We start from the raw sequence: 25,500 nt of genomic DNA on the forward strand, positions 1-25,500 counted from the left end.
ACTGGAGGAAGCTCTTTTTTTGTTTTTAAACTCAGGCATCATGTTATGGTGCCAATGGATAAGCAACATCGACATTTCAGATGCAATTTTCAAGGTGAAATGGCAAAAATAGTCAATTAAATTAACAGGTTTTTATTCATCTGAAATGGTTGCAGGTATCCAAAGTAGGTGCTGGTATTCATCGTTGTTACAGGTGCTACATATGTTAATCTGGCTCACTTTTCTATCACTGTTAATCTTCAACAGACATCATCAAAATGATTAATGATTTGGAGGATGTTGATCTTCAGTTGTGTAGCTAATGGTAACTTGAAGACACCACATTTCAGGTGATGGGTAAAAAATTTATTTTTCTTTCTTGGACCTCAGAAAATATTCAGAGCAGTAAGAGTTTTATTGTGGCATTCACAGTAATAGTTAAAGGATGTAGGTAGTTGGTTGAATGAGATTCTTTATGACCACACGTGCACAAGGCTTATGGTTTGTACCTCTTACAAGAAGCACAGGCATGGCAGCAGCAGAACAGAGGTACACCTTTAAAAGCAGCACATTGTGACAGCAGCCATTGCAATCTGAAGTGAAAGCAACAGTAAATTAACATGTCTAGCAGTTGCTTTGTGTAATGCCAGTTAAATTATTCCAGGTAAGTGGAGTAAAATTTTCCCTACAGAGGTGGGGAAGCGCTTGAATTCTGTGATATAATGGACTGGTGAAAGAAATGTGAGAATAAGTAATATTTCCTTTCTTCAAGCTGTGCACATTTGAAATTCAAGCTCATTGTCTTGCTTCTAACTGCCATTTCATAATCAGTGCCAAATTTTGCATTCATATTTTTTTTATGGTGAAACATCACATGCAATAATTTTATGTGAATCATTTGAAAACTAAACTTTAAAAAGTATCACTTTTCTAGCCTTCAGCAGAACCAAGTCATGCCCTTCATCTTTAACCAGAAATCTGCAATCCCTGTAAAAATTATTTTTATCTTTAAATGATCCTCTTTTTTTTTTTTTTTTAAGCAATGGACTACAGTAAATATGAGCTGTTTACTCTAGAGGCTATTTTTTTATGTCAGATGCAAAATTCTATTTACTACTGAAAATATAGCCAGGACTATTTTGCCAGATAGATTTTGCCTTTTCAGCTACAGCTCAGAAACTATAAATGAGACATGTCACTTTTTTCCCCCCCTCTCATTTAATAAAAATATACAGTTTGGTTCAAAAGTGTCATTTTAATATTTCCACCCACTCTTGTTCAGTTTGGCTGCTATGGAAGAAGGAAAAGGTGTTGTGCATTCCTAAATAGGCACTGGTGAGCAGATGGACTCTAGCTAAAAAATTCTGGGTGAGAGAAATCAGAAGTGTTTCATTTCCATGTCTGCTCTTTTGGCAATGCAAACTCTGGTTCTGCTCAGACATGCAGATTCCAAGAGGCGTGGAATGGGAGAATAAAGATCTCAGAAGTTTTTGTGAAATTTTAGAAGAGCAGTGAAAAATATGATGTGAAAATGGAAAAGTTAGGAAAAAAAAAGAGAAGAGAACAAAATCTAAAACTAATTGTTCAATTAGGAAATCTGTGCATGCAAACTCACTGCCTGCTTACTATCAGTATACTCTTAATTTTAATAAAAAAGCTATCACAATAATGAAATGGTCCAGGTCTAAAGCTGACATTAAACTGACATTGTGTTTCAAAATATTGAATCAATTTTATTCCTTGTGTGTCATTTCTTCATTCCTACTTAAGGTCTTCCTTACAAGATGTTCTCAGGTGGGTAATTGGCAGCAGAGTAATCAAAGACTTTAATAATTATTTGGGGTAGATCATTTCCAAAAGACAAGAACAGATTCTGATTATGCTGAGTGTGTAAAAACAAAACAGAGAGGAAGCCAATGACTCAACCAGCTTGTTGGGTTAAGGACTGGTGAGGTATGTATAGAGCAAGAAGCATAAGGCAAAACTGTGCCTTCCCCAGCAAGGAAGCACCACCCTGGGCCCCTGGCCCGTTAAAGTCAGTCATAAACATTACCCAGAAGCAAAACGCAAAGTTGCTGAATGTCTTAGTTATAAATGGGTGTGTGTATTCTGTTCTTATCTGTGGAGCAGTTATCTTCTGTTAATTTGGCAGTTTTCTTTATCTCTTTCACAAACAATTCTCCCTCTGGGGAGGTATCTTCTGTTAACAGGCCATTGAATGTCACTGCATGACTGATAAAATTACATCATCCAACTGGGAGAAGCTCTGCCTAGATGGAGGAGCGAAGCACTCCTTCCTGGATGTAATCTGAGATTTTGGGGCACCTGGACAGCCTTCTCCCCTGGATTCCCAGAGGAGCAGATTTCTTCTCCACTGGATTCCCAGAGGAAGACCAGGCCCATCTACACCACCACTGGATCTTCAGAGGAAGCCTACGCTATTCTAGAGGATCGCTGCTCCAACAGAACCACATCTGGCGCTGCAGGAGGGCTGCAGCCACCATCCAATCAGACTGCTACCAACACCCTCACCCACAGAGTGTCAGGTCGTATTCTGACTCTGTCAATAGGCGTTTTTTTTGTTTGTACTATTACAATTGCATTTTTTAGTTTTCCTGGTAAAGAACTGTTATTCCTATTTCCATATCTTTGCCTGAAAGCCTTTTAATTTTAAAATTATAACAATTGGGATGGAGGAGGTTTACATTTTTCATTCAGGGGAGGCTCCGACCTTCCTCAAGCAGACACCTATCTTTTCAAACCATGACACTAAATCTAATCCAGAAAGTAATAAGTTTTGTTCTGTCTTTACTCCAGTACCTTCACCACTACACATACAAAAAAGGTATTTTGTCTCCTTAGCTTGGCTTCATGAGGTCAAATTGACAGTGAATGAACATTTTTCCTCCCTTTACTCAAACATCTTCCATGGATCAGAGATAAAATTGGTCCCTCTGAGGCTTAGGTTATGGGGTCTGATTAGTACACATCTTCACAGAATATCTGTCACATGGAACAGGTCAGGGGGAACAGAGAAGGAATTTCTCATGACCCGTTACTAAATCTGTGGAAGCCACAAGTGCACTGGTGGGGCCAAGAGTGCATTGATGGTGCCCATTTGGTAGCTCAGCTCCAGCAGGACCCATGCAGACGATCCTTCTACTACCATGAGGCCTGTAGGAACTAGCAAAAAGTTTTTGCTAAATTTATGGATCAAGGCAGACAACATTATCAAGCAGTGTTTTTTATCAAAGAATTTGAGGAGAAAAATACAGACCTAACTGATTGCAGGAAATTAAAGTCACATGCTAGGCAATACATGTCACCTGCCTTCTCCTAGATGCATGTTCATAACCTGAGATAAACACTTCTCTCCATGCCTCCTTTATTGTTAGATAATATAGATTTCACATCTTAAAAATATTGCTATCAAGTATCTCATAATGCCTGTGCCATAGCAACCTGTTAGTGTGATTTACTTTGACAGGAGATGATGGGAATTTTATTGTTTGACCCCTTCTGCTCTGGCAATGCAGGTTTAGGGTGTTTTTTTTTTCATACCAGATGTTTTATTTAATCTTACAGGAGCTGATATTGAATCTTCACATCATTTTTTCTCTTGTCAAGGTATGCTCTTAGAGTAGAGAGTATAATGAAAATCCAGGATTTCACAGAAAGGCACCCACTTAAGCAGCTCTGCACACTGATGCCTCAGAAAAGATGCCTCTAAAAATGTATAGCAATAGCAAGCAGTTCAAGGAAGTGTCTTTTTCTTTAATATGTTAACTAATTATGTATTTCCATAATTAAACCCATTAAGTTTGAGACACATTCAAATGGATTAAATGGGACAAAATTCCAATGTTACAACTACTGAGTGACTATCATGGTTACCATGCTGATAATCAGGCATGTCAGAGGGCTCAAGAATTTTTGGTTATTTGATGATGAGGTTAGCACAGCAAATTTGCAAGGAGGGGAGGGAAGGTAATAACCACCATCTTACTCCTTACTACATAAGTAGGAATTACTGCACTGAGCTAAAAGTTGGCCCATGCAAGGTTGAACCATGCAGTTGTCATTTTAAGAGGTTCTAGGAACCAATCACAGAGCTTTTAACACTCATTCATTAACAGAATTAACAGATATCTGTGGAGGAAAGGAGACCAAGACAAGTGCTTGATTTAAATGTATAATTGTTGCTTCTTTTGTAACATTTGCTTAAATTTGGGACTGGACCTTTAGGCTGGTAAATCTAGGAGTCTCCATGAAAGTTGACTGCTTCTTCCAAATATTGTGAACCAATACCAAAGGCTTAGAAACTTGCCAACTTATGCAACACCCACAGGAGTGTCAAAGCCAGAGTTCTAAAACAATGTCTGTCTCTGAAAGCACCAAGAACAGCTTGTGTGTGAAGGAAATCTAAAGGATCATCAGATACACTTAAATAAGCTTTCAAAAAATGGGCGTGGTTTCAAAGCCTTTCATCAAAAATCAAGTCAATGCAGGCTGTATCAATTGCTGAGGCAAATTATCTACTGAGCCCCAGAGACTGCATTCAGCATCATCGCAGTCAACGTGACAAAGGAAAGTTTTAAGATGGGATATAAAGGAGAACAACAAAGTGTCTTTGTTCTTTAAGATCTTTTCCCAAGCTGAAGAGGTAGCCAGGGACTGTTTCTTTGAAATCTAGCAAGTAGATGTGAGCAGCTATCAGAAGAGCTGACCCCTTGGTACTGAATAATAGGTAGCAAGAAAAGAGATAAGCCAAGTAGGCTCCCTACAGTATCGGTTTATTACTTCTCTCAGCACTTGCAACTGTTTTTGTGTCTATTAGAGAAGAAATGCAAAAAACTGGTAAGACAGATTCAAAATAAGAAATGAAGAGACCTATAACTGGGAGTAGCATTCTTCTTCTAAGAGCATTCCAACATTTTTCACTGTAATGGAGAGGGATTTCCTATATTAATCTTTATATTTTTTCTTTCCAGGACAAAACTGATGGCACTGACTGGCCACAGTCCCAGGCTTTTAAAGAAAACTTTATGTATTGGATCATGTTCTTCCTCATAGTGCCATTTCTTTAATGAACATGTGAGGGTGGGAAAAAAACCCAAAACAATAAACAGCTCAGAATATTCCCTGAGTAGATTTCCCACATTCAGCATCTGATTTGCACAGGCCTGTCAAGCAGAGGTTCAGCTGCCACCTTCTTTCTGCTGGACTTCTTGTCACAGTTTTAATCATGTCTTGTGTTCAATCTGAATTAATTTAGGATCCTCAGCTTTCAGAGTTTCAGCTCAACAGAAAACATTAATAAATGGAATAATTAATTCCAGCTCAGACTAGATCAATCAAATCCTCAGCTTGGGAGCTATTTAAACACTACTGTGACACTTTGTCTTTTTCTCATGGGTCAGAAAGTCACCAGCCTGCAACTATGGTAGTAATCAAAAAAAAAAAAGATTAGTTAAAAACTCCAGTCAAAATGACAAGACAGATGTGGCAATTTTGTTTGCAAACAAAAGTGTAGAGCTCTGCTCTGTGGCCTCTTGTGGTGGAAAAAGGTCGGTTTTAGCTAATTAATATATTCTCTGGTTACAAGTCAGCTGATCTCTGAGAAGATAGGTTCCTAAAGAAGAAAAAACAGTGTGTGCCAGTTGATTAAATCCCTTTATAGAAAGAACAGATTGCAGGAAGGGAGGACATGTTGCAGAGCAGGGGAAATATCCCGCTCCCTGATTCCACACTCCTTGTCCTCCCATGTCATATTCAGCAACCTTCAGATGCAGACAACCAGAACATTTTACATGATCTTGGTCAAAATGTAACACGCCAGTGTTGTCCCTGGTTTGTTTCATTTGCAGCTATAAATATAGTTTGAAAGAGTCTGAAATCGTTGTCACTGGCTGGAAATATCTTGAAGTGCCAAGGCAGTGACGTACAACCTGCACCTGACCTTACTGCAGTTGCAGCATCCTGCAAAACAGGCTGTTTGGGTGTTTGCAGCTTCCCTGGGGCAAAACCCTGCGTTAGTGAAGATGATATAATGGCTGGAGTTGCTCCCTTAACCACCCATTTCCTTTGGTTTTGTTATGATGATATATCTTTTAGATGTTGGAGTAATTTAATACCATTTTTTTTTCTCCAGCACTCACATTTCATTGTAAGAGTCAAACTCTTTTGCTGACAAATTGAAATATGTTAAAATCACAAAATTATTTTAAAAGTAATTTCAGGCCTCCCAGCTGGTTCAGCTTGGATATCCAAAGCCAATTTTGCTAGGTAGGCAATTAAGGATATTCTTGCCTCTTTAAAGAATTATGCACATCAAATTTAAAATACAATACTATAGAAAACAAGATCTGGAATACATATTCTTACTATGCCTTATTTTATATTTACTTCTTAGACTAAGATATTTGACCTTGACAAGTATTTTATTTTGTTATTATTTCCAGGCATATTATTTAATTGTTCATGGAAGATAAAGTTATTAAGGATGTCCTTAGCACTTGAGAGAGTCCTGAAGATAAATTTTCATTTTAAAGAATCTGTGGCATCCTCACAAATACATCACTGACAATTTGTACTCTCTACACAAAATGTACTATTACAGAGCAGCTCCACCTTTACAGCTCAAGAATGGCAGCTGAAAATAGCTCCTCCTGGATCCCACCAGTGTCACTGCCAGCGTCCCTCAGAAGAGGTCTTTGTGAAAGAGTGAAAAGCATTTAGCCCTCTGAGGCCAGCACACGTTTCCATTGTATTATTTGTTCCTGCTGGCCCAAGGGAAAAAAAAAAAAAAACAAGGAAACATTTTAAGTCATAAATATCACAAATTGGAAACCTGTGTGCCAAAATGGCTTGAAATGTATGTTTGAGCAAATTTTATTGGAACCTGTAGAGCACTGGATACCAATGGGAACTGAATTTATCTTCAGATATGATGGGAGCAATTCTTCTAAATCTTCTGGAATTTCTCCTACTCTCCTTCAACTGCCTTAAGGCCATTTTTTGCTATATAATTTTTTTAAGGATGAAGACTGGAATTCATATTGAAGACTTGTACATTTTATATGTTTGATTTATATTTTTATTTTTATTGATAAATTTTGAATCAAAACTGTTAGAATAAAAGAATAATTTTATCCATTAATTTAATCAAGATCTATCTAAGAACTGGACAATTTTACAGAAAACTTTCCTGTATACTTCAGTAATTAACAAATTTTCCTTAATTCTTCTGAAAGATTTCAGAAAACTGTGAAAGCCCAACAGCATCCCTAGCTGATTTAAATTGTTACACAAAATCTAAATTGTTACACAAGCCCAGACTCTGTGGTCATCATCATCATGATCATCATCATCATCATATTTTGACTAATTCTAGTTGGGAAATGTGGCTTCCATTTTACGACATGGTGGTTCTGTTGCCATGGAGAATAGGTTATCACATTTGCTTTGGAAATGGGATTCCTGGGAGAGGGGCAGTCTCCTCCCCAGTGAGTTTTCACTCATTCTGCTATCAGGTGCCCTAAGAGTGGATAAGAAGACATTATATCGTGAATTATAACTTTTCCTGTTGAAAGTGTTAGTGTCAATCTTTAGAGAAAAAAGCAACTCAGTGGTCAGTGATCAGTGATGGACCTGATTTATGCCTTTATCATTCATATAGAAACTCCCTAGTCTAAATTATAAAAATAAGAAAGGGTCTAGATCCCCATATATTAGATTCCTGTCAAATATGTTACTTTTTATTCTACATGTCTATAAGAAACTCAGTGATTTATCTTAACCCAAGGGGTAGAGAGTCAAACTGGAATCAAGACCTTCCACTTTCCAGATGTCTTTCCCTGCTTTTGCTTTGAATGTGTTGCTCTGACAAGTGCCCATCATTAGACAATGATGGAATCTCCCCTCGGCTTGGGCAGGTTCATCATATATTTGGTAATTTATTATATAGACTTCACAGCCCATCATAAGAAAAAGACATTTTTAAAGAATCACTTATCACATAAGGAGGAGAACTTACCAGTGTTCCACTTCTGCCTAATAATTTATCATGTTCATAGTTAAAAAATATTTACATATTACTTCTGATTTGAAATGCCCTTTAAATTCTAGTTGGTGTTTTTTTGCTAGGCCTTTCTCCATACAAAGAGTGGTCCTTTCAAACGACCTAATGGCACACAGAGGGACAAAGGTCAGGCAATTTTGACTTCCACCCCTCTTCCTTAACTGCAGAGCTATGGGCTCCCCACGGGAAAATGCAAAAAATAGATAATTCATTGAGCATTCTAGATTAACTGAGCATATACCATGTGTATTAAACATGACTGTAACAAGCTAGATAGATGTACTGACTTATGTCACATTAAAGATATTGTAAAACTACTCTGTCATCTTGTAAATAACAAAATATTTCTTTTTCAAAAAAAAACAACCCAAGACAGAGGAAAGACATTATTTCATACTATCTCTGTCAATTTGGATAGTCTGCTTAAGTGATGCCCTTTTAAAATAAAATATAAGGCAGCAAGAAATGAGCATTTTATGCATATAATTATCATATTTATTTTTATATTCAGCTACTCCTACAGTATAACTCAGTGTGGTAAATAGTTCATGCTAATTACTTTAAAAATCCATTAAATTTTAAGTCTCATAGCAGATGCAAACACCATTTCAAATGTTCTCATTGTGTTGCCTACATAATTCATGAACTCTTATTAGAATTCAGACTCAAACCAGGCATGTGGTGTGTGAGCCACGCTCTCCAGATTTTTGTGTGTTCCTGGAAAAGTGGAATATGCACCTACAGAGCCTCAAAACCAAATCCTGTTCAGCACTTATGCTGACCCACATTAAAGAGTGAGAGGCTTAGTAGTGATCTGCTGCAGGAGAATTTGGAGTTGTACCTGAGAGTGTGAATAATTCAAGCAATCCTTCCCAGAGCTGGAGCTGGGATGCCTGAACAGGAGGGATCTCAGGTTCCAGTCCCCAACACCAAATCATATTACATGGTTATATGCATTGACTCATTTGTGCTCTTGCTTCTCTTTCATTTTGTGTTTTGTGGCTAAAATACTGAAGAACATATCAAGGACCTAGAACTGTGCAGGAGAAACACAATTGTATAAGTACTGGTTCTGCCCTTGTTAGTGCAGCGTTTGTCAGCTCTTGGCTGTTGGTTCCCAATGACATCCTGTGCTTCTGTGCTGTATCTGCAAGAGGTCTTGCATGCCCTCAGGTATTTAAAATGGTACCAGATACCACTGCTCATGAAACTGAATAATTTTCTACATGTATGAAACTTTGACATTAAAGTCACACATGGATATTTTAGGTTCCTTTTATAGATTAAGTCACAGGCTGATTCATTCCACCTGTGCTATTTCCCTGCGTAAGTGAAACAGGTAGTGCCCTTTGTAAATTACTTCTCTCAATTTACTGTAGAACAAGTATAGAGTAACTAGCTTTAGGCAATCAACATTTTTACTGCTAAAGTAGGCAAAAGGCCTTAGGTCAACCCATCATAGAAACTGGATTAAAATTCAGTGATCTATAAATAGTATCTTTAGTCACAAAATAAAATTTTCTTAGTGTGGTTAAATATTTTCTTTTCCTTTTCACCTTTATGTTCTCTGTCTTAATATATGTATAACAAGATTTCCATACAAGTTCTCCAAGATATTCTGATACTAAAAGTATTAACAATTGTGAAGTACTATTTAACTGCAGAAATGGGAAACTGTAAGTACTTCAGATAGTCACTTCTACAAGTACAACTCTACTTAAAGAACAAACCTCTGTGCACCACTCAGCTTTTCTGCAGCAAAGTCCCTCAGATCTCATGATCCATTGGCTTCACATTCGTATTCAAAACTCCATTTTCTGAGTTTAGTGCCTTGCAGGAAAACGGATGCATGGTGGGCAAAGCACAGACAGTCAGCATATTTCAGTGTTCTAATACATATTTTAAAAGCTTTTATACAGGACTTTGGGTATTTCTAACTTTTATACTTTAATTCCCTATTCTATCCTGTAATATTTTATCTATCTTATTCTCTGATCTTCCTATCTTTGATAGGAAGAGAAAACCTTTGGGACAATGATCTAACATCTCTTGGTATTTTTCTTCTTTTTTTTTCTTTCAATATACTTGTTCAGTTGTATTCTTGCCATCTAATTTAGTACCTTTCATGCACAACAAATATGTCATAATTTTTCCCTTTCTTAGCAAAAGGCCTCAAGACAAGACTTGTTTTCAATTTTATTCTTCACTTTCATGCAGGAGACAAAAACCGTAATAAATATTCTTAATCAAGGTAGAAGAGGAATTGGCTTAACAGATCATCCATCACTTTTTTCTTTCTACTAGTTTCATGAAAGTCCCACTATATAAATACTTTAGAATCAGTTTCTTCAGTCTCCTACTGCTTTCATCACATACAGTGGTGTCTTGCACAGTCCTAGGAAGAATAACTGTAGGGAAGGAAAATACACAAAAGAGGCTGGAATACTATAATCACACCTTAGAAAGAGAGGTTTTTGCTTAGAACTTCCTCTTTGTCAAACCCCAGCCCAGATTACATCCACACTGACAAAGGCTCATCTCACCAGCACTTATTACAGTTGTGCTTCTCCTGCATGGTTCTAAGTCCTTGATATCTAAGATATCTAAGTCCTTCAGTATTTTAGCCACAAAATACAAAGGAGTTTTTCATCACTTGGGTCTTTCATGCTTGAATCTGAGTGTGTATACATACTTTACCCCCTGCCTCTGGTCCAGTTTTACAGTGCTAGAAATTCACTTCCTTCAAAATTATTTTGAAATTTATAATAGCTCTCATAATTCTAAAATTTTCCTTATACACAGTCACATTTTGTCTTCTGTGTATTTTATCTTTTATTTCATACTTTCTTTCTACCAGTCTTGTTTCTACTCTCCAAACACAAGCGTATTTTAAAGAGCTCATACAGCTTTTTCTCTATGCATCACATTCCTGGGAATGATAGAAGTTTCTATAGAGAGGTTTCTCAAATAATAATCTTATATATAGTTGATTATTTCTGTTTTGCTGATTATTATGGCTTGAAATAAATTATTGACCATAAAGTCATAAGTCTTCAAGTATTTTTATACTTTAGAATTTCTTTTCTTAGATAACTATTGACTAATTAGAGAGGTCTAAACTATTACCCATCTCAGAGAAGGTGTTAATCAATTCAGAAAAAAAAAATGGTTTGGGATTCAAGGCCTTATAATACCATTTTAGATCCAAACTCTTGGTAAATCATAAAAATAAAGGTGATGTCACATTAGTTTATTAAGCCTTACAAACTATCTCAAGTTTTATTGCATATCTCCAAACACAATTTTTCGTCCTCTGAAGGACCTAATTATCTCTCACATGCTTTAAAAGTGGGTTGATCATGAATCCTGACTTCTCCAAGGAACACTGTTCTCTCCTGTAATCTCCTCATTGTCCTTGCCTTCCGGGGTAGTAGGTCTGTGCTTTAAGTGTACAATACTTTCAAAAGTTTCAGATTTAGAATTTTAACAAATAAAACTTGTTACAAAACTTACAGGTTACATTTTTTAAGTCATAGCTGGATAACAGATAGGTCCTTAAATGGACTATATCTTGTTGAAACTCAGATTTTCAATCTATGTTTAAATTAAACTCAGAAAGATTGATAACGTTTAAACTCTTTCATATGGTATATTGAAGTACAGTAGAGTTTCTTGACCTTTATTTCTTGAACAAAGTTCTGAATAAATCAAAAAGGAACAAAATATGTTTAATGCAATAATATTTAATAAAATGTTATATTTTTTGCATTTTCAATAGTTATTTCACATCTACTAATAAGGTCTTTCCTGAGGAATCAGAAAATATTTTTTCCTTCTGAGATATTGCACTTCAGATATATTCCAGTAGAAATATTTTATTATGTTTAATCTGTCAAAATAAAATGTCTTGCTGTCATTCTTATGCATCCTGCATATTGGTTTGTCCTTTCTCTTTTTACACTTTATTGGACTAAATGATTTACATTGCTTTCTGTTTTATTACGCTGTAAAGAAGAGCATCATTGAGTCAGAACATACATTGCAATATGATAAAATTATTCTACACACATAGAGCCACTTTTGTACTAGTAATGTGCTAATCTCTGTGAAGATGACAGATTTTAGTGTCTGCACTGCTTGGTTTACTAGGATGATTTAGACTATCAGCCAGTTACTCTTCTGAAACTTAAAGTCTATGTATTTGATCTCATCTCATATTTTTGTAATTAATTATAATATTATTTTTCTGTGTTGTAATCACCTTTATAGCTGATCACTAGATGCAAATAGGATGCTTCCTTGAAAAACTGTACCTTTAGTTGCAACTATAAAGTCACATAACTGAGCATTTAAATAAATTATTACTTTAAAAACATACCCAGATTCAGTGATTCTGGGATACTTTAGGGGAAATATTTATTGATATTCTAAGTCACCATATCAAACATTAATTGCTGACATAGTTGAAAACAATAAAAGACAACACACTGCACCTCAGTAATGGCGGGAGTTTACAGCTGAAACAAGGAACATAACAAAGTAAATGTAAAAGATGTTTAATGTTTGTTGTTAACCCATTGTGCAATGGTTGTGTATATATATATATACACAGTATATATATATGCATATATATTTAGATTACTAGTAATGTAGCATAAAATTTAGCTTACAAAATAGTATGGCAAACTAAGACATAAAGTTTTCTCCATTTCAGCCACAAAATTATGAAATTCCTCATTTCTGTCCTTACAGAATGGAGAGATCTATCATTTCATGTGGGCAAGATTTTTTATTTTACCTATCTTTCATTTTATATAGCCAATTGCTACTGCTGCTACATTACAATCTGTAGCACACTTAGGATATCTAATATATGAAACATTATAATGTGTCATCTTTACTGTGCTGCTAGTATTCATTTCTAGCTAATGCAATATGAAGATTTTATGAAAAAAGAGTTTTATTGCAAAAATAGTAATATAAAAGCTTCAAATTTTAACAGCTGTTCCAGGACAATGTTCAATAAGGTAACAAGACATTTCCAGCAGCCATGCAAAAAAATGATTGAAGGGGAAGTAACTGACTGAGTGAACTAAGTAACCAGTCCAAACCTCAACTTCAGGGGTTTTTCAAATGTTCCATTCCACTATATTGTTTGTTCCCCTATTTTGTTTTGTTAGGTTTCTTACATTATATATAATTCCATAAAATAAAAAACCTTATTCAATGGGATGAAAAAAATCTATTTTTTTAATTTTTATGAATTGTGCTATGGAAAATACTTATAGAAACAATTAAACACTGTGATTCTTTAAACATTAAATGTTAATAGTGAAGGAAAGTGGACAAATTTACTGGTTATGCAAAAGTGGGAATGACTCAAATTCCAGAGTGTCATATTGCCCCTCAGTAATCACCAAATGCACAGGTTTCCCAAAAGCCTGTGGAGTCCTGCTCCTTGGAGGCATTCAGAAGCTGTCCTGGGAAAGCTCTGGGTGGCCCTGCTTGAGCAGGAGAGGTGGACCCAGGCACTCCCCAAGGTCCCTTCCAAACTCAAATACTCATTTTGTGATCTCTTTGTGAAACTGTTGTCTTCTTCTCTTCAATTAAAAACAATAATTATACAATGTCTAACAGGCCTAAAAATAAAATAATTTTGCCTTGCAGTACGTGAAAGTCTCATGCAGTAACTGCAAGGCTCGTGGAAGTAGACGAAACATCTAGAAAGTCTCCTTAATGCTGGTACTAAGAATGGTTATTCCCTTAACCAAGTGGAGCTGCTTCAACCTTACTGCAGCTGCTCTCCAGTTTGCAACAAACACAAAAAGTAACACAGTGTCATTTCAGTACCTTTACCATTTTAAAAGAATAGACCTTTCAAAAGGGCGTACTCTGCTTAGAAAAAGTACTAATGGAAAAAAACCCAAACAAAACAAGAAACAAACAACAACAACAAAAAACAAACAAAAAAGAGACCTGAGAAAATATTCTGCACAAATTCCATGTGAAATGAAATATCTTGGTTTAGTAGAAAGAGTACCTTTCACTATCCAATTTATTTTGACTTCCAAAAGCATCAAACCCAAGCACCAAACCCAAAACATTTTAGCTTCTGTTCAAGAAAAACTGAACAGTCCACCATTTTTATTTATTTGACCACAAAAGTATAAATTACATTTGACCAGCTTTTAGTATTAATAAAATAAATAGTTGCGTATATTTTTAGAGTCAAGCTTTGCTCAATAGCTTAAGCTGTGTAAAAATTCCTCACCAACATAAAGAAAACACTACAAACTTATGTGTTACTTCTTTCCAATTTCCTAAAATCAATGATTTTTCATATTTATATGTCAAACTACCTCTGTACTGGTCATCCCTCACTTGCAGTGACAGGATTGATTTTGGTAAAATTGATCATATTTGATAGTACAAAAGCTGAACGGAGAGAATTACCTTTGTGTTTTGTATCTCTCACTGTTTATTTGTAGTTGGGCTGGGATCTCTCCCTTCAGTCTCGAGGGACAATTTATCCCATCCACCACTGGTTCTCTATAACAGGACAGACAAAACAGATGGAACACTCTAGCAGTGTTGATTTTTCTTCTTTGGCTACACATGGGATCTCCTGTAACTTTTTCAGGTACAGATATACTGAAGATGTTTAGAAATAGGGGAGATTAATCCCACTGATAAAAGTAGGTGGGATGTATCCAACTGTCATGTTTAAAAAATATGTGAGTTTTATGGCTGTAGCAAATACACTGCAGTTTCTTAAAATATCCTTTGAGGATAGTAAAAATATTTGTAATCATACCAAGAATGAATCTGTCACAGCCAGACAAAATCAAGTAAGAAAAAAGTACCATTCTTCTGGCAACTTTATAGAACATTATGATTTTTTAAAAGCAGCCGCAGAAGAACATTTTTCAGCAAAGTTTTAACCCATGGTGTATCCACCTATCATTTAATAATGGTTTCATTTATTTTATGAGATTAGATTTAGGTCTGACTGTTTATCCATGCCAGTCAAATCAATCCTATTGTTGCAAGATGCATGTTATTTGTACAAGATTAACACCTGCTGATGCATCTTTTTATTCTAAAATGGAAAAACCACATGTGCAATTTTAAAAACAGTCATGTAGCTTTTGTTTTGCCTCTCTTGTTATAAATTATTCTGTCTCTATTACCTCTGGAAGAAAAAGTAATTCCTGCAGTTTTTCCAACCTATAATCTTTTCTCAAATTTTTTCTATTATCAAGAGGCAATTAGTAATTTTGTAATTGTTTCAGAAAGGTATAATGAAAAAAAAGTATTGCTGAATGATAGAATACCTATAGGTTAATTTCAAGCAGGAAAATTGATAAAGCAAGTTTATTGTCTTGTATTAATTGTCAAAGCATCCATAACTTTGATGGAACTATGTGACTTTAGACCAATGCAGGATGCAACAATAGAGATATTTTCTTCACGTAAGATTGTACACACTTTGCTCTCATCATGCTTTAGCATGTGCTTGGTGCTGTTTTCGCTAGGTGAGTATGCAAAATGCAGTGCTAGAATCACTTAGAACAGTGGGTTTTCATCCATTCTGAAAATCAGGTCGCTGCAAGGATTTCTGCAGGTCTATTTCTCTCCTGTGCTGGAGACTGATTTTCCCAGAGGAACTTTCTCAGATACCTGCCCACCACTCTAACCTAAAGACTTAATCTTGTACAACAATTTTAGATTGATAATGCTGAAAATGTTCCTTCAAAATGCTAAAGGACAATCAACATGGCACACTTCCAGCATTAAATTCCATACAGATGCCTTTAATTAATTCATCAATCAATGGTTGGAAAATCTGGTCCTGTTACCTTGATTCTTGGATTCTAATCAACGGCTAATTAGCATTAAAAAGATCAACAAACTCACTAGAATATACACCTAGAGTCATCCTCCTGGGTGTAAGGGGAAGGAGATGCTGATAAAGCTATTTAGTTGACTGGTGCTTTAATATTACTCTCTGCTTGGAAACTTCTTTTATTCAAGTTGGGAAGGCAGGAATAATAGAGAAAAATAAGAGAGGAATAAAGAAGTTTTCTGCAGAATTAACTCCATGAGTTCTAGAAATAAAGACACTTTTATTGGTTGTAGGGACTCAGTTTGGTTTAGATTTAATATAAGGTTTGAGCAAATGTGAATTTCATTTTAAATGTAATTACATCACCGTAGTTTAAATCAATCCTCTTATTTTCTACACATTTTCCAGAAGATTCCTTTCATACCCACCTCAACAGAATGAAAGAGAAGTTGTTTTTCATGTGGTTGTCTCATGAGTCTGCTCATGCCTAAAAATGTTTTATTGAGGGTATTTTGCATATAGGAGGACAATTTTATGTACTTATAAACTGTATGAGTTTATCAAGCATAGATCAAGATGAATTTCCCACTCATCAAGTGGACCTAAGAGCAGAGAGCTGCAAATGCAAAGCTCATAAGGGTTTAAATATTCTGCTAAAGTAATTGGTAGAACTAAACTCCAGATCAGTCATAAGAAAGGATTAAGACCTTTAATTAAATACAACATATTCTTGATTCCATCTTCTAGAATCTGTATTAGTTGGGTTAAAAAGAAGATGAGAAAAAGTCATATTTAATACATGTCATGTGCAAAATATGTGACTCTACAAAATTATAGGCATAACCTGGTTTGGGTCTCCTAATACAGAGCAGGCACTATATTACTGCTAAATGTTTGCCATCTTTACAAGCAGGAATCACATCAACCTATCTGCTGATGGCAGATAGGATGGTGAATAAATAGTAAGAGCCATTTCAATTTCCTATATCAAATACTTGGTGCAAATCAGAACATTGCCAATGATTTCAGTTTTCTCCTACCAAGTTAAGACTTTACCTTTCTTTCTCTGCGTGTTGCCAAGATACAGTACATATCACAAAATCCTCGAGTAGGGAAAATACGTAAAAAAGAAAGAAAAAACTCTGTGAGCTGCAGAGGCTGTGGGATTGATTTACTCTGAAAATAAAATAAGTTTTTATTTCTGAAAATATCCTTTCACTATAGCAAACATGCAATGCTAATCACATGTCACTTGTGTCTCGACTCCTAAGGAAAATAAAAGCAATGACAATACAATAAAAGTGCCTCAGAGACAAAGGCATATATTATGAATAGTAAAATAATAATGAAGCCCTCCTTAATTGAAGATAAAATTTCAATGCCAAAAGACAAAATATGTGTTGTCATGATATTGATTACACAGATTTTTTTTTATTAATATGAAGGAGGCAAAAGCCCTCAGGTAAGGTTTCTTTTAATGCTCAACATGAATTTAAAATTACATATTTGTAAAGAAATTCAATTTATCTCTTGTCACTGTTTGCAAGATGAAGTCACTCCATGTTTTTAATTAATCATTGATTTAACACCAGAACATTTGGAATTTACTGAATGGGACACTGATTTTTTCATATTCACTACTCCCTTGGGCCAGATGGTTTAGAAGCTTTATAAGTATTTAGGTACTTTTAAGTTAATGCCTTATGCCACCTTTGAGAAGCTGTGAATTTGTCAATACATATCTCTTTTGGGTTTAATGCCAACAGCTGCTGGATAGTCAGTCACTCAGTGCTCCTCCTTCTGTACCTGTATGAGGCCATGGATGAGGAATTACAATGATTTCCCCAAACAGGCCTCATGAGCATCTCCATTACAGATGGATGGCAAGCTTTTTCCTGGCCGGCTGGGAAACTCCTACCAAATTTAGCTCTCTTTCTCTCCTTCTTTTCCATGTACTGAAGATTTGGTACATCATCTAACTGCTGGATCACTTCAAACAATCCATAATTCTTCACTTCAAAGTTCAGTACTAAATAAGAACTTGTATTGTTTGGTGACCTTTTGTACAAGCATTTCAGCAGCAATTAAATGTACCTTTCCTTTTCTGCCATGAGAAGACACAGACTGTCTGCTTGCTTTTCAAGTGAAGAGAAAAACAGTGCTGTTAAGAGCAGCGACAGCAGCCTCCTTTTTCATTAGCAGCAGCAGTAAGAAAAGTCAGAGAAGGCAAAGCAGCTGCTATAGCTGATACCAATGTGCCAATATTCCAGCAGGAGTATAATTTGATTTCCAACTGTGAAGTGTCACACGCAGCACATAGCTGTAATTTTGATATTAGTGCATAAATAACACTGTGCTCAAACTCAACATTCATGTTTTCACCTATTGCAAGAACAAGAAGCCAATTTGCTCCTCGCACTTTACTGTGCCGTGGTGTATAAGTTGTAAAGGCTTTTAACTACTAAATAGACCTAATCAATGAGTTTTGTTCCTCCATGTAATCATTCTTATTTGATTAAAAATAGCTAGTGGAAGCTGCAGGACTAACTCAGCTCCCTCATTCGTTCTGTGTCTGTCATTTTTCACCTTGGCTTGTCCACACAGCTGTGCTAATTGAAAGGCTGAAATAGAAATTATGAAAATCATCATATGCTATTTATTAAAATACCTTTTCAAGTATTGTACTGCTGAATATTGACTTGAAATTAGGCACTTTCCTGCAATGAGAGGAGCAAATTAAAAGCATCCATAGCCCCTACAAGCGGACCAAGAAAAGAAAAATATCTGATACGATATGACAGGAGCAGTGCAGCACAGCAGTTTCTATCCAGTCATTAGACTACACAAATCCTGATGCAGAAACTTCAAGATATGTTGAATCACTCATTTCAAGAAAAATAAAATGAACTAAAACAAAATCCTCTCAACAAAGAAATTGAGATTTTACCATTGTCCGATGCATATTCTCTCAGCTTCTGAAGTAACTGCTGTGAGAGACTGTCTCTGTTCCAGTTGTTTTTCTTTCTGTCAACACCCTCAGCCATATTAACAACAGTGACTTTTATCTCCTTACAGTTGCTTTGTCACCAATGTCAGAGGTTGTACAGAAAATGAGATGGTGCCATGCAATGGCAAGAGGAAGGTGAGTAACAGTAAAGCCCATAAGCACTCAGCATCTTTAATTCTGACCAGGCAGGAATTTACCTAAATATATAAACAGTGTGTCAAGGACTGAGAAGCAGAAAAGAACTCCAAATCTAATTTTTAAAATGCATTTCTGAGACACAATAAGGGAATAGGATATGCGAATCAGCCATGCTCTTTTACATTCTAGCTCTAGAGTAAGGAGCTTATATGGACTCCATCTACAGTCCGTGAAAGGAGGGATTAATTTTAGTTTAACATCCTTTCTTGGACATGGCCCATTTTATCCCTCAAATGTATAGACTATGTCAGTATTTAAGCATTTTGATTTAATTCAGATGACATAACAGAAAGAAACAAAAAAAACTTTCTGTTGGAGAAGGAAGAAAATATGCATTGAGGAGAGGTGAGCTGAGTTGTCCATAAATACAAGGAACAAGACAGTAGATATAGAGGGAGGGGGAACGACACAAGTCCTTTATTCTGGGGTGGTGTGATGGATGTGAATTCACTACGCCCTCACAAGGCTGCTGGCAAGAGCAGGATCACACAAAAAGGCACAATGTCCCTAACAAACTCCAAATGTGGGTAATTACCATTCTTATGAAAGAAAAAGTGCACAGCTGCTACAGAAGAGATTGTCTGGATATACAGAAGAAGTAGATAATGCACACAAAGACAGAACAAAGGCTGAAATGCTGTTTGGAAAGGATGCATTATGACCACAAACCCAATTGAATCACCATCATGCCCTTTACAATCACATTTTCCCCTTGCTTTGCAGCATATTGGTAATTCACGGGATTATTATGCTACAAATAACCTATTCAAAATAAAACACACTGTATCCTTTCCTTAATATAAATGTGATTCTTTTTATAAATGCAGTAGAACAAAAATACACAGGGGATAAAAAAAGATGTGGTGCATCTGGAGTCAGCTGAAGACAACAGATTTTATAATTAGATCACAGGAAAATTTTGTCCAGTCAAGAAGGAGATAAACTGGAAAAATAATACAAATACATAAATTAAATATTTCAAGAGGCAATATTTCAAGAGGCAATTTTCGTTCTTATGAAAGGTTTTGAGTTGAAGAAAATGGTGGAAAAGAACAATAACAAGACCTAGCTGAAGCACAGCTTACTGAGATTCAAAACCCCATGGGTTTTGAATAGCTCTATTATTTGAAGAAAAGAAGACATTATAAATATAAAGAACAAAAAGAAATTTGAAAACTTCAACATGTGACAAAATATAATTATTGTTATTTTTTCATCCATGCCTCATATGAATTGTTTTGACAGATGATTATTAACTCTTAATAGTCAGAAACCCTAAAATTTGTACCCTTTTCAGCTGGTTTAAATCTCTAGACAGGAATTCAGTAGTGATTTTTTCTTTCACTCTCCTGGGAAAGAGGAGTTAATATTATGCTATTCTCATTCCAGGTTTCGAGAAAAAATAGGAAAACAAAATTACTTGTTCTAAGCAGTACTTCAATCAATAATGTAGCCCAGACTAATATCATCCTCCAGCTATGTATATAAAATGTCTTCAACACAATAGAATTACCTAGGCTGAAAATCCTCTGGGTCAGGCATAATTTTAAAATATGTATTTTTTCAACATGAAGGATGTTATTGGGTTTTATATGTTTATAATTGGGACGTCTTGCAATACAAATAGTAAATAGAAACAAAGGAAAACCTTAATCTCACTTATGATAACTACAGAAGAACAAGAAATAAAAAAATTGATTCACAGAAAGCTTCCAAAAGAATTCTTTGGAAATCAGAACAAGCTCTATGAACTCAGTGATAAGGAAAGTATATTTTAAAATGTAGCAAGAAAAGCTAAGACTTTTGGAGACTAAGGTATCTTGGCTCACTTCTGCCATGGAGTATATTGAAATTTTCTATTGGTTGAAATCTGCTTTAAAAATACACATAAATATATAGAGACATAAAATATTCTATTGTTTTTCAAGCATCTGTAGGTATTTTGCCTTGTGGTAATTTTCAAATTGTGGATCTAGCTGAGATATATTTCAAACATCTGCAAGATTACTAGAAAGTAAATTAAAGCTTGAAATTATTCTTCAGTGACTCAGACATATTTTTACTTTGATTTGCCAGTAGGATTATTTCATTTAGAGTGAGATCTTCTTTCAGAGATATGTTTTGATCTGTTTCTTACATTTCTTCTACCCTTTCAAAACTAGCTCCTATATGACTAAGTTAAAGAGCTAGGGTTTTCATTCTTTTTCTTTTTTAAACTATTTTGTTATTGGTGTTGTTAATCTTTCATAACATCAGTTGGTTATCAGTTCAGGATTTTTCATTTTTGCCCATAAGATGCAATTTAAGTTCAGTATTTTGCAATGTGAGTGATACTTGTCTTTGTATATGTAACACCAAACTCAAGAAAGGCTTTTACTGCTATTATTGTCAAAAAAGGGCCAAATAACATAATTGTCATATTTTCCAGCCATCCAAAGACATAATCATAGGAAATAATATTTTCTTCCAATTTCTTGCTTTTGGAAAAGCTCAAGAGTGACTGCATTTGATAGAATTGATTTTCATCAAGTCTGATAGATACTAAAACACAGATTTTATGTTTTTGCAAGTTTTGTGCTTAGAAAAATAATAAATACTTTCTTTATGTGGACTGAGTTCTTTATGTGGACTGACAACTAGAAAACTTTCTCCACAAAGACACATTCCCGGGTTTTTTTTTTTCCCCTGGAGTCCTGAACAATACCTTTAAATAATGGGCATGCTTGTGGGACTGAAGCTAAACAACATTTTATGGTGTGTAGGACAGAGGTTTAAATAAATCTGAGGAGAACCCAATGGGACCGATTTTCTTCCAGCCCTTTAAACAAAATCAGTGTGTCATGCACAGATATTTTCATTCTGTGGTTCAGTTTAATTCAATAAAAAAGTCAAGTGGAAAGACAAGCCCCAATATCCATGGATAGACAGAGTCTTACCTTTGGTTAGGCCATCAGAGGCAGATTTTTGCATTTTTAACTAGTATTTTTTGTTCAATAACAGCAGAGTTCTTAGACAATCCGGTGCTTGATCCATAAAGCTTGGATAGCAGAGGATGCCCATAGGAAATTTTGATGCATTAAAATTGCATATTTAAGAATGTTGTAATTCTTATTAATGGTCCTGAAAAGTTCGGCTAGAGAGCTGACATGCAGTCTTTCTATGCTGGAACTTTATTGTTGTTTATTTCAAATCCCATCTGTTTCCATAATACTGCCTAATTTTGGAGTTATAGCATTTATCTTCACTAAAACATAAATCAAAAATTTCACCACTAAATCAAGTATTTGCACATATCTCTAATCCTAAACAACAAAACGATAATGATTAGTTATTTTCTCCCATTAGACATTTCAGCTGGAAATACAGAAATTAATTAACTGCCAGTTCTGTGCTTGTTTTTCTCCTAGTTTGTTGTATTCATTAGTACTGTGTTTGCCTAGACAAGGTCCTTATGCTATTCCCTTATCCATGGGAAAAGGGGGTGAGTAGAGTCATTATTCTCCCTTTTCCACTGAGCAGAGTTTGATGGAAAACCTTTTCCTCTGTATGAGTGGAAAAGCAGGGATTTTATGTTATCTCTTCATTTGATAAATCAGGGTAATACAAAAAGCAAGTATGAACAGAAGAAGTGCTGTCCTATCAAGCTCCAGCTATGCACCACATTGAAGGCCCAAAGGAAGGAAGGTTTATGTGGCAGTTTAAGCATTGGTCAAAGACTTGGATTTAATTATATTTTTTTTTCCCTTTTTCAGTAATTCTAGCAATATGTAGAGATTCCAGTGACCCTGCTGGATGCCCTTCATGTTCCATGTAACAAAAGGCCCCTTGCAATGGAGAGTAGCTCCAGGCAGCAGTCAGGACCACCACTTGAAGGTGCTCTTACCCATCTCATAAAGCTGTCACCAGGCAACAATAAACACTGGGGAAAGAAAATATTTCAAAATGAAACAGCACTCACTAACTAACATTCACAAATTCACTACTGTAAGTTGAAGCTGAGACAACATAGTTGCTGGTCTCCCAGTATGTGGGGAATGGTGCTTCCAAGTGGCACTAGCTCCTTTATTCTCCACAAATTTAGGTCTTGGTACTGACTTAGGCCCTGGGTACTGGGCTGCTACCAGAGAGTTTCTGTGAAAGAGGGCGTAAAGCTTCTGATGCCTTTTCCATGGCTGTGAGACAATGATGACATCCTTCCACAATGTGTCTCTCTCCAGACAAAGAACATCACATAAGAGAGATATCCTGTGATACTGGGAATTTACATTGCCAACAAGCTAATTGGATTCTGAAGAATTGGTTGCAATTCCATAAACTCAAAACATGCCACCTTTTGGCATCTTACCCATGTTTTGTCCAAATCTGCAAGGCTCAATGCCAGTTTTTAAGGTTTTCGTAAAGTTTTTAATGTTCTTGCCATCCATTTCCTAATTAACAACTTGTGCATCATTATTTACATTCTGTATTTTACCTGCACTAAAAGCTAAAGAGAAAAATTTTATGTTTAAAACTCTTTTTTGGAGACACTTTACTGACACAGGTCTCCACAAGCTCACTAAATCAGACAAAAAGATGGTTGCCTTGGCAGTCCATGGTCCACTGTGAGATTTTATTTTTGTTAGCCGTAGATGTGACATTACTTTGGATATTATTATCTTCTACTTAGATTTTTTCAGGAAAGTGAGAATAAAGATCAAGAAAAAGTAGAAAAAGAACTTTCAAACTTCAAAAATATTAATTTCTCTTGCTGGACCAGGTTTTGAATCTTAAAATGTCTTCAGCTATTTGATGAGCCTTAAGAGAATAAAGACAATTGCTAACAATTTTAGCAGCTCTAACAATATTTCATTGCTGTAAATGAATGAAAATTTGTTAAGGTATTTCCATTTATAAAATCTTGGTACATCTCTCAAATATATTTTCCTTGTAGCATGTTAGAAATTACATAGGAATGCAACTAAGCAATTTCCTATTCTTTTTCTTGGTAGTTAGTAGAGATTGAGACTTACTTTTTTATTATGGTTTTCAGTAAAACCAGATTAAACTGGATGTTAGTTTTTATTTTATATTAATGGATTAAGATATTTGCGTTCCTGCATAATGTATGCTGCTCATAAGCACTTCAGTCAAATGCTGAAGTCTATGTTAGAAACTACCAAGTTTCAGTCAGCCCCAAATTGTTTGTAACTTGAAATTTATTAGGAAAAAATGTGTATGTGTGTGTTTAGGAGGTATTAGTACATGACTTAAAGTCTGAGGAAGCTGAACGACTTTAGTCTGAATGAGAGAAATTTAATGAGCAATGTAACCACTGTCCTCTATTGACTAATAATGGATTGTAGAGAAAATGGCACCAAGCTTTCCTCAGTGGCGCACAGTAGATGGACAAGGAGAACAAGATGAAACAAGAGGATTTTAAATTAGCCATGAGGGAGACAAAAATTCACTGTAAGAGTTGTTATCCTTTGGTGTAATCAATAGTTCACTCTAAACTGACTGAGGGCAGGCACAGATTAGATATTGGGAAGAAAATTCTTTCCTGTGGGAGTGATGATACACTGGCACAGGCTGCCCAGAGAGGTTGCAGAACACCTCCCTGAGATGTTCAAGACCACACTGGATGAGGCTTTGAGCAACCTGGTCTAGTGGAAGGTGTCCCTGCCCATGGCAGGAGGGTTGGAGCTTTATCTTTGATGTTCCTTCCAATCCCAAACTATTCTATGATTCTGTGATTCTGTATATTTATGTGACAAACAGCATATTTATAATCCCATATATGCCATAGACTGCCAACTGATTAATTTATTATAGTCATAAACATAATCTATTGTCTTGATCCTTTTTACTAAAACTGTAGTATTTTATGGCCAACTCTATCTTACTCAAGTTTGTTGTGAATAAATGATTTTTTCTCCATATACTAAAGCTTAATAGCTCTGTATTTCTTGAGAATTGTGATATCCTGTATCAGTAAAGATACATAAATCCTTTCTTTTCAATTTTGGCTGTATTAATGTGAAAAGGGGATGCCAGTTTTCTTCTCAGCAGAGTCTCTGGACAGCACTGATTTCACAGTCATTCATGATTGTGGATTTATTGACAAACTCTTTTGGCTTCCCAGACCCTATATTTAGAATAGAATCTTTCCCTGTCTCCCTGGCCATTCTGTGTAGCTTTCTGCAGCAGAGGAAACATTTTGTTTTGTTTTTACTTTCTGAGAGTCTTTGAATTCTTCCATTGCCTACTGCGACAAGATTAATGATTATCTGAACTTTACCTTTGATCTCTATGTGCACCTTGCTGTGTCAACATCTCTTCAAGGTGGATTTCACATGTTAAATTTTCACTGTTTTGTGCTAGTCCAGTAAATCTGACCCTGTCAGAGCTGAC

Source organism: Zonotrichia leucophrys, chromosome 3 (genome assembly GCF_028769735.1).
Source record: "Zonotrichia leucophrys gambelii isolate GWCS_2022_RI chromosome 3, RI_Zleu_2.0, whole genome shotgun sequence".
Classification (NCBI taxonomy): Eukaryota; Metazoa; Chordata; class Aves; order Passeriformes; family Passerellidae; genus Zonotrichia; species Zonotrichia leucophrys.